We start from the raw sequence: 7,225 nt of genomic DNA, 5'->3' as shown, positions 1-7,225 counted from the left end.
AGGGAGGGAGGAAGGAAAAGAGCCCCAAGGCAAAATGTAGATAAAGAGAAATAGATTAAAGTAAGAGCTAAGATAAAGCCAAACATTCATAACTTAAGTCTCCGTGTCATGATTTGGGAACTGGTTGGTGGCCCAAAAGAAAAAGCCTGGTACAATCTCCTATGAAAAAGATCTATATCTATTGAATCTATTGACACAAATCAACAAAAACACATTTCTTATAAAAGATAGCAAAGATAGCAAAGCCTAGGGATAAGTAGTGAACTGGTCCCCAGGTCTCAGGAGCACTACTTAAGGCAGAGTTCTGTTTGCCCGTGTAGCCTGTCATACCACAGCCGAAGGACAGAAGACTGCACCCTGGGTTTACATCGGACCCCGACACATACCCTGGGAACAACGTAGATCTCCAAGCTCAGTACCATAAAACATCTTGTTCTGCAAGAGTGAGCACACTGTCTGGCTGTCCCTGGCAATTCCTCCTCAGCTCAGAATCTGCATCTCTGTCCAGTGTGCACAAGAGAGACAAGGAAGGAGGGAAGAGCTGGTTCAGTCCAGGTCATCGGGTGACCCGACTTCCTGCATTCTAGGAAGGACCTCCAGGAATGCCACAGTCCTACTGACAGACCACCTGAATTCAGTCCGTAAGATCTGATGTGGACATCCAGAACTGAACGAGGCTAACTGTGTGCTGCTTTAATATACTAAGCTTGTGGCAATTTATGACAACAGTTAAGGAAAACTAGCATACCAAGTCACCCAGGCAGTTTTTTCGGCATACTTGTCCCTAGTTAAAACTGTCGTTCACTTGCTCATTTCTTCTCACCACTCCACTCCATCCCTGAGGGCAGAGGATGAGGCGCATCCTCAGATTGAACCATTCACTTTGTGTGTGCTTCATAAATACACTTGTCTTGGGATATTCACATGAATGCCTGGCTGAGGTGCCCGAGATCATGAGCACAGCCGCATTCTGCTATAATCTTAAGACTCCACCAGAAGCAGGGAGCTGATGGCACTAGGCACTGAGAGAGGTGGTGCGGGAGAATTGTCTGTATTCTATCAGTCATGTTTTAAATAAATGCTGATTGTCCAGGCAGGAAGTATAGGCGGGTCAACCAGACAGGAAGTAGAGGTGGGTGATGAGAACAGGAGAATGCTAGGAAGGAGGAAGCCCATTGCTCCCACTCCTGCTCAGACCACAGAAGCAGGATGTAATCTACCCGGCTGAGAAAGGTACCAAGCCATGTGGCTAACATCGATAAGAACAATGGGTTAATATAAGCTCCAAGAGCTAATAAGAAGACTGAGCTAATGGGCCAGTCAGTTTATAAGTAATGCAGACTCTCTGTGTGATTTTCTTTAGGGCTTGCCAGTTGTGGGGTACCAGGCACGGAAACCCCAACAAGCAGGCCCCTCATGTTACAGAGAGGTCCAAACCCAAGCCTGCCCTGCAGACGGCCTCCACGGCAGTGCAACAGTGACAACAGAGTTGCATCTATTATATTACCCAGATTTTACTCTTTGGGGTTGTGTTTGTTTGCTTGTTTTGGTTTTCAAGACAGGGTTTCTCTGTAGCTTTGGAGCCTGTCCGGTACTAGCTCTTGAATATTTAAGATTCCCAAACTCTAGAAGAAAGGATTGTGGGTTAAGAATAGCAGGTTTGTCTAGCACAGAAGATCAGTTCCTAAATATAACCCCAGCAGCACTGACACTGAGAGAAACAACTAACAAATGGGACCTCCTGAAACTGAAAAGCTCTGTACAGCAAAGGATATGGTCAATGAGACAAAATGACAGCAGGGAAAAGATCTTCACTAACCCCACATCAGGCAGAGGTCTGATCTCCAAAATATACAAAGAACTCAAGAAATTGGTCATCAAAAAGAACAAATAATCCAATAAAAAAAGTGGGGTACAGACCTAAACAGAGGAATCTAAAATGGCTGAAAGACACTTAAAAAAAAAATCTTCAACATCCTTAGCCATCAGAGAAATGCAAATTAAAACAACTCTGAGATTCCATCTTATACATTTTAGAATGGCCAAGATCAGAAACACCCATGACAACTTATGCTGGAGAGGATGTGGGGTAAAGGGAACACTCCTGCATTGCTGGTGGGAATGCAAGCTTGTACAGCCCCTTTGGATATCAGTATGGTGATTTCTCAGAAAATTAGAAAAAACCTACCACATGACAGAGTAATACCACTTTTGGGTATATAACCAAAGGATGCTCAATTGTACCAAAAGGATATGTGCTCGACTATGTTTATAGCAGCATTGTTTGCAATAGCCAGAACCTGGAAACAACCTAAATGGCCCTCGATCAAAGAATGGATAAGGAAAATGTGGTACATTTACACAATGGAGTACTACACAACAGAAAAAAATATTGACATCTTGAAATTTTCAGGCAAATGGATAGATCTAGAAAACATCATATTGAGTGAGGTAACCCAGACCCAAAAGACAAATATGTTATGCACTCACTCATAAGTGGCTTTTAGACATAAAGCAAAGAAGAACAGCCTACCAACCACAATCCCAGAGAACCTAGACAACAGTGAGGACCCAAGAGAGACATACATTTATCTAAACTACATGGGAAGTAGAAAAAGACAAGGTCTCCTGCGTAAATTGGAGCATGGGGACCATGGGAGAGGGATGAAGGGGAGGGGAGAAAAGGGGAGCAGAGAAAAATATGTAGCTCAATAAAAACAATAAAAAAGATGAAAAAATAAAGAAAAGAATAGTAGGTTTGTGCTGGACAGTGGTGGCACATAACTTTAATTCCAGTACTCCAGAGGCAGAGGCAGGTGGATCTCTGTGAGTTTGAGGCCAGCTAGTTCCAGGACAGCTAAGGCTGATGATATACAGAGAAACCCCTTCAAAGAAGAAGAAGGAGAAGGAGAATAAGAGGAAGAAAACAGCTTTGGGTTCAGCAGACTTCACCAGGATCCTGACTCTGCTACTTCAGTTCCCTGAGATAATATCTCTACACATTATTTCTTCATCTGAAAAATGGGAATAATAAAGTTTGTGTCTCAAGGTTATGACCATTTAATGAGTAAATGCTTGCAGGAGACTTTAGGTTAACACCTGGCACAGAATAATAAAACAGTACGCTGGGTCTGATTCATTCACTCATAAGCAGCAGCGGTTTTTATGAAAGCTGATGGATTCCCAAATTTCCCTCACCAGGAACTATGGGAGCTCAGTTATCTTATTGCAAAGAGCCTAGCACGCATCTCTCCACTCCCAGTTCTACAGTTTCTGCTCAGTGATGAAATGACGAGCCAAACCGATTCTTTCGGCTAGGGTTTCCCTTTGCCTGTTTCCATCAAAGGCTGGATCTCGTCCACAGAGGACAGCTAGAAGCCACTCCAAGTAAAAACACAAATGTGGTTTGTGGGGTGCGGTAAGGGGACAGAAATATAAGGACAGAGGATTCTTTGTGGTAAGGATGGAGCAGCTACATCCATTAGGACAATTTTGTTTGTCTGTGTTTGGGAGTTTCGTTTTTAATACTGTGTATAGCAGTATAAAAACCTCTTGTTCATTTCTACTGGATCCTTCTCAGTTTGACTTCTGCCGTTTTGTGTCCCATGCCTCACTGCAAAAGGGAGGAGAGAGGCATTGATTCTACTTCTGAAGGGTAAATTGTGATGTTCTAGACATGTGACAGATTTGCTGTTTACTGAGAGATACATCATGTACTTTGTCTCATTTCTCTTTCATATAACGTAACACACACACACACACACCACCCCTCCATCTCATTATCTCATTGGCTAATGCCAAAAGAAATTAAGAATGATCAAGTTTCCTGATTCCTTGGAGATCTAAGCGATATGTTGTCATAATATTGGACACATGTGTCTCCTTACCTATTACTGATCTTGGTTCACATTACCAAGCTGGAGCTGTGGGATATCTTCCTCTGTACCTCCACCTGTAATCTCATCTTCTGGAGTCTTTCAGAAAAACATCCTTTCTCTGAGTAAAGGGGTTCAGCAAATGTGGCGTCTCCTTCCCATTGACTCGTGCAATATTCTGTCTCAATAGACTTCTATATTAGGTAGGGATCCTTTGCAGGAAAGGGGGTATACTCTTTACTTCTCCTTCTAGAGATCTGATGTGCTCCTTGGCTCAGTTCTCCTCCTCCCATCTTCAATTCCCTCAGCATTTTCATTCCATCCTCTCTGACTCTTCGTCTCCTGCCTCTGCTCCCATGGCTAACCAGGATCATACTGGATCCACTGACACTATCAGGATCCTTATTTTACGCATACCTCCTGAATCCCTTTTGCCTTGCAAACTAACTTATTTCCACGCTCAAGGTTTGGAGGAGAAATTATTCTGCTTCCCAGACTTGGTGAGGGTTGTCATAGGTGTATAGGACAGATGTCAACTTGGAGGTGAACACTATAGTTCTATTTTTGAATTTTAATTAGTTACATGCTTTCTACTGAAGTGTGAAGGAGCAGAACAAACTCCATTTTGAAAAAAGCCTCCATTTAGACAGCACCTAACGAGGGGGGTGAATACAGCCCAGCAAAGTCATAAACATCCCCAAGAAACTGTGCCTGTCCTGGTCAGAGTGACCCACTAGGGTACCCAAACATCTGTTTACATCAGCTTGCTTCCAAAGTCCTTGTAGGTACCTGATTAACCACTGTTTTGACTGTTTTGAAATTCCCCTATGCCCTTACCAACGAATTCAACAGTTGTATACTTTTACCCAATCCCGGACCGCCAAGGTTTGTTACTGCCCTGCCTTTCGGTTTTTCCTTCAACCCCCCCCACACACCCTAAAGTCTAGGATCTCTTCTTCACCACCTGCTGCAGCGATGTATTGGATTGTGATCCAAGTTATCTAAAGTGTAATCAGTCAATCCCAGTGAGTTCACATCAGATAACCGGCTCTTTGGTGGTCTTGTTTGGGGGTCCCATGACATGGACATAATAGGTGGATCCTTAAAACTCTTCATGACCTTCTGTTCTGGTTTGACGAAAAACAAACAAAAGTTTTGATCAATGGTTTTAACTGCAATAAGAATGAGGAAAAGATGGGAAATATTTAGAACCAAAGGAAAAGGCAGCAACTGATTGGAGAACTTCTTAACCTCCAGGAGTTGTGTACGCTTCCTTTTCCTCCTGCACGCTCTTCTTTATGTGAAAAGAAAATGGATTCCCCACAGTGCTCAAAGGAATATACATAGGCCTCTTTTCCCTTGTTTAAGTCTAGCTAGTTTTTTATCATAAAAGTATTTAGTAGAAGGCTAGGCAGTGGTGGTGCACCATGCCTTTAGTCTTAACACTCAGGTTACAAAGGCAGGTGTATTTCTATGAATCCAGCCTGAGCTGCCAGAGAGTTCCAGGACAGCCAGGACTGCACAGGAAACCCTATCTCAAAAAAACCCACAACCAAACAAAAAACCCTCTTAAGTGGAGGAAGGTCCAGTGGCAAGCTCAGCGGGACTAGAGGGCCTGCATCTCTAATCACGGCCCATTAGTACTGTTTACGTCCTACTTTCTGCTTTGACCCACCCATTCATTTGAGTTTTCCAAAAGAGATGGTCTGTGTCTCCATCCTCTGCTGCCCAGATCACTGAAGGACCACCTTTTAAAATGTCTTCTGACAGCTCAGACCTCCAGATCATTCCCTCGCCACAAGCCACGCTTTACTCTCGGGGAGGTGCACACGAGAAGAGTTCCCTGGGAAGACAATTCACTTCCTGTTGATTTAGCTATTGCTACTTTTGTAAATAAGGTCGTTCACTGACTTCAGTGGAGGGTGATTTTTATGATCCACTGGCCTTGCCTGTCACCTGGATACCCTGTCCCTATAAGAGAAAAGCCCCGCCCACTCCCAACCTACACCCCCAACACACACACCCATCCCCCACACCCCCACCCTCAACTTCCACCTAGGCAAGTGGAATTCCACCTCCTCCAGCCTGCGCGCTCTCTCTTCCCATCCCTCTTCTGAAAAGGTAACTTCTGCCTCCCCCACCTCTCTCTTCCCCTTTCCCTCCATAACCTATAAACTCTATACCCAAACACTCTCTCTTCATGGTGTATCTGTCTGTCACTCACCTGCCACGGTCTCCCACTCACCAAGGGGACCTGCCAAGGCCTCAGGTCATCTGTGCTGCCCTGTTGAGGCCTCCGGTGACCTGCGCTACCCCTGCCCCTCAGGCCTCCGGTGAACAGCCGCAGCCCTCATGGGACCAGCTGCCCCTCGTGGAACCACCTCTCGTGGGACCGGACAGGCCTTCCCCCTTCACCATATCTTCATAAAAGAATAACAGTGGTGTGGGACTGCCCAAGGCACGAGGCCGTTCCTGAGCCTTAGAAGTAAGTCAACACCTTGTAGAAAATCTGGTAAAGACAAAGAGGCTTTACCACTCGTGATTTGCATTATCAGTGCCTCTGTTGCTGGCCACAAACACCAATCTGGGTTCTGCTGCCTCTGAGAAGTGCCTAACTTTTCTCAGTAGCTCAGTCATCAAAACCGGCTTCTGCCTGGAGATATATCCTGCACAGTTCATGCAATGGTGCCCAGCTTTCTCCCCCACTTTCACTTTCAAAGCATCTTTTAGGCAAACTTCTCTTAGACACTTTACAACTTCACCTTCAGCTATTGGAATTCTTGCTCTTTTACTCGGGGTTTCCATCTAGCTGGAAGCCTTGGTACTCCCTTCTTTCCCTCGGATACCCTCTCATAGTTCCTGCCAGAAAAGAGAAGAATCTAACAACTAAGAGGAATAAGTTTTGTGGGTTTTGTTGTTGTTTTTAGTTTGGTTTTGCTCTTTTTTTTTTTTTTTTTTTTTTGAGACAGGGTTTCTCTGTACCTTTAGAGCCTGTCCTGGAACTCCCCCAGGCTGGCCTCGAACTCACAGCGATCTGTCTGCCTCTGTCTCCCTGATGCTGGGATTAAAGGCACGTGCCACCACCTCCCAGCTAAGAATCTAACTCTTAGCAAAGAAAAGAACTTGGGTAGATCTCAAGGGCATTATAAATAAAAGACCTCAAGGTGATATATGTTATTCCATTTATACAGCATACCCAAAACAATGAAATTGTAAAAGTGGAGGGAAAACGAGTGATTTGGGGTTAGTACGGCTGGACATAAGGGAACGGCATTGTAGGGTTAGTACCCCTGGACATAAGGGAACGGCAGGGTAGGGTTAGTACCCCTGGACATAAGGGAACGGCAGGG

Source organism: Microtus ochrogaster, linkage group LG10, assembly GCF_000317375.1.
Source record: "Microtus ochrogaster isolate Prairie Vole_2 linkage group LG10, MicOch1.0, whole genome shotgun sequence".
In the NCBI taxonomy this organism is placed as follows: domain Eukaryota; kingdom Metazoa; phylum Chordata; class Mammalia; order Rodentia; family Cricetidae; genus Microtus; species Microtus ochrogaster.
The sequence above is the reverse complement of the archived record's forward strand: the minus strand, read 5'-3'. Positions refer to the sequence as shown.